The sequence below is a fragment of the Nicotiana attenuata genome, chromosome 1 (assembly GCF_001879085.1).
Source record: "Nicotiana attenuata strain UT chromosome 1, NIATTr2, whole genome shotgun sequence".
NCBI lineage: Eukaryota > Viridiplantae > Streptophyta > Magnoliopsida > Solanales > Solanaceae > Nicotiana > Nicotiana attenuata.
In genome coordinates this window covers 1,623,057-1,632,529 of record NC_031989.1, presented here as the reverse complement: position 1 = coordinate 1,632,529, position 9,473 = coordinate 1,623,057, and positions in this window count along the sequence as shown.

The window sequence follows — 9,473 nt, the reverse complement described above, 5'->3', positions numbered from 1 at the left end:
TACATACGAGCAGCCTAATCCAGACTTGAGGCCTAATAATATGAGATTTAGCCACTTCCGAGATCCAGATTTCCAAGCCTTCTCTCATCTAGGGTGTTTTAGAGATCCAAGGGATTTCAGGAACCCCAGGCAGTGCATACACCCAAGATGTTAATCAGAAATTGAGTTGTGTAGTGTGGAAGGGCCAGCCCTTATGTGTCCAAGTTCAGTGGGAGCTCAAGGGTCCCAAGGCAAGGCTCACACAAGAGGGGCAGAACTTAAGTTCTAAGAATGAGTGTAAGTGCAATAGAAATGGTAGGGGGCTACCCAAGCAGGCTGGTGGTCATGCCCAGCCACAAAATAGACTGGCACACCCCTAACCAAACTTGTTGATCAAGCATTAAGAGAGTAAAGACCTACTGGAGGTCAAGCCATGGCCTGAACAATAATTAGAAATACTGGCAGGCCAAGGCTGTTACTCAGCACACACAATAAGGGAGTGGGGATGGGAAATTGACAAAGCTTAGGGCCCAAAGGGGTCCAGTTCATATCCATGGACAATGATTTCAGACATTGCCATGTTTCTGAACCATAACTTAAAGCATATAAAGGGGTATGGGGGTTTGGGATTCATAAGGTAGCAAATAAACAACACACGACTGACAGAATGCACACATAGATAAACTTTAAATTGCAAGGGAAAGGGAACATATTACAGCATGCTAATAACACATCTTGATTGCAGAAAACATGAGTAGAAGTGGACAGGAATGAAAAAAATGTTGTTGTTGAAGCTTGTAAATTAACTAGGACATACCAGTAGAGAAGCAAAGTGCAGAAAAATAGAGCAAACAAGAATCCACAGTCTAGCCTCGGCTTCCAGCCGGCTAGACAAAGCAACAGCACAAGTGGTAGAAAGAGAGAGAGAGAGTTTTTAAGTGTAAGAGTGATTTTTGAACTCAGATTGTTCGTCTGTGTTCGTGTGTTTCAAAGAGAAGAGCGTAGGTATTTATAGCTTTGAAAACGTGTAGAGAAATAAGGTAATAAGTAAAATTAAAACATAAACATAGAAAAAATCACCATTCAGAATCAATTAGCCCAAGTTATTCCCCTTTAATTAGGGAAACAGTGCTTCACGGGTCAGCAGGCCTAATTAAGGAAAGAAAATCAGTTTGGGGGGCAGATTGATTATTTCCATAAAAGGGATAGTAAAAGCATGAAGTATATAATCCAGTCTAAGTACAAAATAGGCTTATTTAGGGAAATGATTCAGCAAGGTAAAACATCACAATAAAGGAAGTGAATCAATTAATTTTGAACAGATGAGTAAAAATTAGGGCTCGTAAGAAAAATCTTTTTTTTTGCAGTCAGTCACAAGATCAAAGGAATCAAGATCAAACAAGAAAGGAACATGATTCTGCACTTCACTATATAAATAGCAAGGAATGAACAAGCATGCAGTGTTAGACATGTTGATGAAAAGAAGCAGCACAAACATATAGTAGCATTAGGGTAAGCTAGGGTTCAGTAGTAAGAAAATATTCGAAGCACAGTAGTCAAGCAGGTCAAATAATCACATAGAAACAACAGTGAAGAAGACATAGAAGCAAGTAAAGGGTCTCAGAGTAGGAACAAGTGAGAAAACTTCTAAAGAAAATTAGGGCTTTAACAGTAACCAGGTTTTGCAAGATGGTAAGAACTTAAAATTAAACAAATTAAACGAGGAAGAAAGAATCAGTAACAAAGAGCAAATGCACATTTAAACAAGCAGCTTTCAGAACTCGGATAAACTAAAAAGGAATTAGGGTTTTTAACATGCTGAAACAGATAGAAGAATAAACATGAACAAATCATAGCCAAAACATAAACACGTTAAAAGATCAGAGAAAAACTTCAAATGTAAAACCCTAATGAAAGGTCGTTTTTGCAAGAAAAGTTGAAGAATTTTCGCGAAAGCACTTAAACATTCATGGCAAGTATAGATCTAAAGCAGATCTGAAAGAAAAATCAAAAAATCCCAAAGATTAGGGTTTCGAAGAACCCAGAAAGGTGAGAAAGGCCTTGGAAATTAATGATCTAACCAGGAGTGCCAAGGATCTGGCTAGAACGGCCATGGCTGGCCGGAGAAAAGTCAGGGACGAACGGAGAAAGGTCATGAATGGAAGTCAGGCAACGACTGGACCAGCTTCCTTCGAGATTTTGGCCGTGAAACCACAGAAGCGAACACCCAGGAGCCATGGGAGGCCATTACACATTTCCGATGGCCATGGGAGGCCATGGATTAGGGTGGGATTGAGAGGCGGCGGCTAGGGTTTGCAGAGAGATTAGAGAGCGTTTTAGAGACGAGGGGTTTCAAGGGCGGCGTTTGGTAAGAAATGATTAGGGTTGGGTGTGGTTGGTAAAATTAAAAAGGAAAGAATGAAGGGTGGCCGTTGATCATTTAGATCAACGACCTAGATTGAATGGGAGTCGGGCGGATCGGATAAATGGGTCAGGGGTTGGGTTAATTTGAAATTGGGCTGGGTAATTTTGAACTTTGAAATTGGGTTAATTGGGGTTGCCAAATTGGCTATAATTGAAATGCAATTGGGGCCAAATCGTAAATAGCCAATTTTCCCTTTAAATTTCTTTATAAAATAGTAATACAGATTTTAAGAGCAAATTAAAAGTACTGGGTAAATGAATATTATATAAATATTAATTTAAAAATACTGGGATTAATTTTATAAACATAAAACACTATAAATTACAAGATAGGCTATAATTGCAATTATGTGCAATTTAGCTTTTAAAATACCAAACAAATTTGTAAAAATATACAAAAATTACATTAATTATATTTTGGTGCAAATGTGAGAATAAAATGAATTATTCGCCAAAAATGATAATTTTGGGAATAATTATTGGATTTTGTTGTACTAAAATAGGCAACAAATTGGTTTTAAAAATCATTAAAATGCCAAAATTCTTGGGTGTGCTTATATATGCACCAATATGCTATTTTGGAAATATTTGGGTATAAAAATACTTAGGGAAAAATTGGGTATCAACAAAGTGCTGAAAGGCCGTATCTGCAAAACTGAGTCTTTGTTTGCTTAAATAAATTTTTTGAAAAATAGCCACTTTTCCTTTTAGGTCAAAATAAATCATTAAAATACTACTTAGATGTCTTTCTTTCATAAATAAAAAATATAAAAAATACAAATTTTGAAAAATTGAGTCCGAAAATATTTTTGCTCAAAAATCCAAAACATTTTTCGTAAAAGTCCCTTTTCCGAAATTAAGAGGCAACTTTCAAAATCAAAAAAAAGAGAAAAAAAAATATTTCTTTTTACTTCTAAAAATTCTCAAAGTTCCAATAAAAAGAAAAGAAATTTTTAGAAGTCTTTCTTTCAAAAAATCGAAAGAAAAATCAAAATCAAAAATTAAAAAAAAAATAATATTTCCCTTTTTATGTTAAAGCATTTCTTTCAAAATTCCAAAAAAAGAGTTAGCTTATTTACCTTATTTGCAAGAACTACGCTTGGTCTGATTCATGCGGGGTCATGAAAGAAAACAAAAGGAAAAAGGGAGGAAAGAAAATAAAAGAAAAAACAAAAGAGGAAGGAAAATGAAAGAAAACAAGAGAGGAAAAGAAACACCAAAAAAAAAATAAGAAAACCGAGAGAAAGAAACCATAGCAAAGAGCAAAGGCAAGTATGAAAGAAAAGAAAAGAAGGAGAGAAAAGAAAAATGAGAAACATGAGAGAAATAGGAGAAAAGCAAGGAAAAGGCAGGAAAAAGAGGGTCGGAATAAAAAGAAAAGAATTTTGGACAACCAACCATGTCTGCTCACTTTGTAGGAACACCTTCTGAGGTACGCCCCCAGGTGTTCACATCAGGAGCAACTCCCAATATTTTTACTGCTCCACCATGCTCCGCCACCACACAACCTTCACTACCTAGGCCCCCTTTTGATCCCTCGGCCTTCACTTTCCAAAATTCCATATTTCAAGCAGATCCTCCTCAATATCCCACATGCCTTTACCCTCAGCCACCGCCATTTGAGCTTACACCAGGGCAAGACAAAACTCCCAAAGCTCCTGAACAAGATGAGATGACGAAAAGAATGAGGAGCCTTGAGCAAAGCTTAAAGAATATGCAAGGCTTAAGCGTGCAGAAAAGTGTTTCTTATACTGATCTGTGCATGTTCCCTCACGTGCACCTGCCTATAGGATTCAAGACTCCGAAGTTCGAAAAATACGATGGGCATGGTGATCCCATTGCTCACCTTAAGAAATACTGCAATCAATTGCGTGGGGCTGGAGGAAAAGAAGAATTGCTCATGGCTTACTTTGGGGAAAGCTTGGTGGGTATTGCCTCCGAGTGGTATATGGATCAAGATATCTCTCGATGGCACATCTGGGACGACCTCGCGAGAGACTTTGTTAGGCAGTTCCAGTACAATATAGACATTGCTCCAGACAGGAACTCGTTGGCAAATCTGTAAAAGAAGTCTTCGGAGAGCTTTATGGAGTATGCAATCAAATGGCGTGAGCAGGCATCGAGAGTAAAGCCTCCAATGGACGAGGTCGAAATGGTCACGGTGTTCCTTCAAGCTCAGGAAGTTGATTATTTCCAAAATATGATGTCAGCTATGGGTAAACCGTTCACAGAAGCTATTAAAATTGGTGAAATGGTGGAAAATGGATTGAAGACGGGTAGAATTTTGAGCCAGTCCGCTATCAGAGCAACCTCCCAAGCCATCCAAGGCGGGTTTGGAGGAATGGCCAAAGGTAATAAGAAAGAAGAAACGGTTATGGCAGCCTCAGGGGCAAGGAGGCATCGCGCTCCCAGACCCATGTTTTCGGACAGAACCCCTCAACATTACTACCCTCATCATGACATGGATTATGCTACTCCACCTTACGCGGTCATGAACGCTCAACTCTTTGCCTGACCGCAGCCACAGGCCAATAGAAATCCAGCTCCATTCCCAAGAAATCAGCCTCCCCACCAAAACCACTATAATCCTCGCCCTCCACAGAATAACTTTCCTCCCCGTGAGCCACCCAGAAGACAAAATTTTACCCCAATTGGTGAATCTTACTCCAGTTTGTTCCCGAAGCTTGTTCAAATAAATTTGCTGTAGTCGGTCCCTCAGAACAGACAAAACCCGGCATCGCCTGCCTACAGAGCTAGTGTCAGGTGTGCGTACCATTCAGGGGGCAGAAGGCCATCATACAAATGACTGTTGGACTCTGAAACAAGCGGTGAAAAACTTAATAGAGCAAGGAAAAATAATACTGAGGGATGAGGATATCCCAAATGTGACCAATAACCCACTGCCAACCCACAACAACGGGCCGGTGATCGGGATGATCTGTGAAGACAGAGAATTTGATTCAGCATTAAAAGCTATAATTGCTATCGCTGATACGGAAAGAAAGCCAAAGGTGGCCCCGAAGCAAGAGAAAGGGGAAAAGAAGAGCAAAATCACCAAGACAGAACTAGAAAAGAAAGCTGATTTGAAAAAACGAACACAAATGTACGTACCCAAGCAAGCCTATGTAGTGCGAGGGACAATCAAACCACCTCGGTTAAGTGAGCCAGTGGTTATTGGACGCGTACCACAGAAGCATATGACGAACCCTGCTGCGGTACCGTGGAATTATCATCAGACGGTGGTTACGTACGAGGGTAAAGAGATCTTGGGAGAGCTGTTAGAAAACCCCCCTGTTGAGAAATATTCAAATGTAGAGGAGGTAAACAATGCCACCAGAAGGTGTTTCCCGCCTAAGAAGCCTGTGAGTGCTGAGGAAGCAGAAGTGTTCTTTCAAAAAATGAAAATGGCCGATTATGAGGTGGTACATTTGTATGAAACTTTTGTCAAGCCTAAGTACAGTAGAGGGGAAGATGATGAGGTTTTCACGGCTGAAGAAAGTGAGGAAATACGTGGGGCAATGAGGAAAATGCTCTACGAAACCCACATGGTCCAGCCGGGAGAGGGCACTAGCACCGCTGAGGTGCTATACATGGGACCAAGCGCCAAGCTTCAAAACTGGAAGGCTACGCCATTCCCGATCAGGCGGGAGTCCCGATAGACCCGCCCTGCTACTTTTTCTGCATCCCGAGTTATTCCAGGTGTAACTTGGATGGTTCTTTTAGTTTCTTGTCTTTAAGTTTCCGAATGTGAACCCTGTTATCTTCAAAATTCCAAGAAATGAAATCAATATTTCATCGTTCATTTTTCTTTATCCTTTCTGATTTTGCTATTTTTCTCCTTCATTTCTTCTCTTTAGCTCTAATAATGCAGCTTTAAATGACATGACATGCTTGCGGACTTCATGCCTAGATCCCAAAACGCTGTCAGATTTCGAAATAATGAATCAAGAGTCGAAATGCAAAGAAGGTAACCTTGAGGAAATAAAACAAAGAATTGGAACAATTGAAGGAAAATTGGTTCGCGGGTTGGAAAGGTCCATACATTACAACAAAAGAGTGTGTTGTACTCAGGGCACATCCGGGCAGTTGTACTAATAAAGAATGGCCCGCGCTTACAACAAGAAGGTGCGTCCCAGAAATTTGAAGTGGGACAACTCGTGTTAAGATGCATTCTCCCTCATCACCAAGAAACAAAAGGAAAATTTGCTCCTAATTGGAAGGGTTCATACATCATCCGGAAAATATTGCCGAGAGGAGCATTGTATGTGGGAGATATCGAAGGAAATGATCCCGAAACAGCTGTGAATGCGGATGCGGTAAAAAGGTACTATGCCTAGACCTTCTACGATGATGACTGTGCGCAGTTGAGATGACGAAGGCTTTCCTTCCTGCTATCCAAACATTATCAACCCTTCGCAAACCCATTTGAGCCGGTTACTCTTCTTTGGCTACCCTCGTTGGAACCCGGAGGTATTATCGAAAAAATGAAGAAAAAAAAAGAAAAGAAAAAGAAAATATGATGAAAAGAAAAAATAAAAAAACAAAAGAAAAGAAAATATGATGAAAAGAAAAGAAAAAACAAAAACAAACAAAAACAAAAACAAAAACAACCAAAAACAAATGTTTTCCTAAACTACGTCTGACTTGATTCCGAAAGGATACGTAGGCAGCCTCTCTCTGGGGTTCAGTCACACCAAAACAAAAATCCTAATTCCCCCAAAAGTTGAAACTGGGGCAGACGATATATTGGTTCGGCTATGATTCCACCAAAATGGTTCCAAAGTTGTACTTCCGTCCAAAATTCTTTTTACCCAAAACCTCGTCCAAGTCCTTCTGATCAATTGGCAAAGGCGTAGGAAGTGAAGAAAAACACGGTTGGAATCTGATATAATCCAAATTGAGAGAAATAAAATGAGAGAGTCTTATCGGTGAAAACCTTCGGGCACCATAAGGCGACGGTGAGCAGAGAATTTGAAAATGAGAGAGCCCGTCTGGTGAAAACTCGTAAAGAGCACTATCGAGCGACGGTGAGAAGAGAAATGAGAGAGGTCGATTAGCGAAAACCCGCAAAGGGCGCTGTCGGCCGAAAAGAAGACATCTCATCACTAAAAGAGTCCTGGCAAGGTTCCCTGGTTTTGAAATACGGATCAATGGGTTCACGAGAAGCTGGAAAGTTTGTGTGGGTCGGGCATCTAGTCCAAGAAGCATGTCATGTCCATTTGGAGCCAGCATGTACCCTCAGATAAGTCCTTCTTTTCCCCCGAAAGGGACGCTTCTCTTTAAACTCATATGCTTGTCTTTTTCATACTTCTTCTTTGAATCCCTTTCGGTTTAACTCTGATTTCGGGACTATTACAAAGAAAAGGTGGCAGGACTGTTTTTATAGGGCTTCGCATGGCAAAAGCCAAAGAAAATACCCAGCCTCAGCGGGTGCGTCAGACCAATCCCGACTGGCCATGGTGGTTGATGCTTTCAAAGCAAAGACATTGGAAAGGAAAGAAAGTCAAAGACAAAGGTCCTAAGAGCAGAATAAAGTGAAAAGGCCAGAGCCCACACGGGCGAGTCATCATGAAATCCTAAAAGTTGAGTCCTGTCGGTTTGAAAAGAGATACACCCTCAAAGCCAGCAAGCAGCAAAGTTCTCAACGGAAATTGGGCCGGGATCAAGCAATTGAGATGGTCAAGGTCAAAAAACCAACCACCGTTTCAAACTAACAAATTGTTCTTTGTTTGAAAGTTAGAACAGGTGTAGTTCAAAGCAACCACGCAAGAAGCAGGTGCAGTCCAAAAGAGAAAAGAAATGCGCAAGCGCTGAAACAGCTTTGCAGCAGGGAACCGACCAAAAAGAGAAGTTTCCCCCCAAATTCGTTCATGAGTTTTACTAAATAAAAAGAGAAAAATAAGGAGAAAATAAAAAGAAGAAGAAAGAAAGAAGAAAAAGAAGTGAAAATGAAAATCCCAAAAGAAAAAAAAATCATGGTAGCATAGGGTCCCATTCCCTAGATATCCCGGCATAACCCGTGGACCTCCCTGGCATAACCCAAGGAGCTTTTTTCTTTCCATCCCGGCATAACCCGTGGATCTCCCTAGCATAACCCAAGGAGCTTTTTTCTTTCCGTCCCGGCATAACCCGTGGATCTCCCTGGCATAACCCAAGGAGCTTTTTTCCTTCCATCCCGGCATAACCCGTGGACCTCCCTGGCATAACCCAAGGAGCTTTTTTCTTTTCATCCCGGCATAACCCGTGGATTTCCCTGGCATAACCCAAGGAGCTTTTTTCTTTCAATCCTGGCATAACCCGTAGACCTCCCTGGCATAACCCAAGGAGCCTTTTTCTTTCAATCCCGGCATAACACGAGGACCTCCCTAGCATAACCCAAGGAGCCTTTTTCTTTCAATCCCGGCATAACCCGTGGACCTCCCTGGCATAACCCAAGGAGCCTTTTTCTTTCAATCCCGGCATAACCCGTGGACCTCCCTGGCATAACCCAAGGAGCCTTTTTCCTTTCAATCCCGGCATAACCCGTGGACCTCCCTGGCATAACCCAAGGAACCTTTTTCTTTCAATCCCGGCATAACCCGTGGACCTCCCTGGCATAACCCAAGGACCCTTTTTTCTTTCAATCCCGGCATAACCCGAGGACCTTTTTCTTTTCCGGCATAACCCGGTCATTTTCCAGCATAACCTGGTAATCCTCCCAATTTAAGGCTTCATTCCCAAGGATACACAATCCTGATTTGATCGCTTAGATATGTGTCACAACTAAATCACAAAATTTTTCCAGTGAAAACTGGGGCAGAAAATTTCGTTCATTTGTTTGTTTTGGTGTCTTAAGCAGGTCTGACCTCGAGGCACAGGGTTCGAGACGACAAAAAGAATGAGTCTCAATCCAGAATAAAGAAAAGAAGAAAAGAACAAAGGTGCGGATTGCTCAAAATTTGATTGAAGTCACAAGCTCCGCCGATCCCGCTTTGACCTAATGCTGCAGAAAGAAATAACACCTACAACTTGCGAGCATCAAGATTCAGATCGGAGTCCACAGCAAAATCAGCCAAGACTCAAGATCAAGC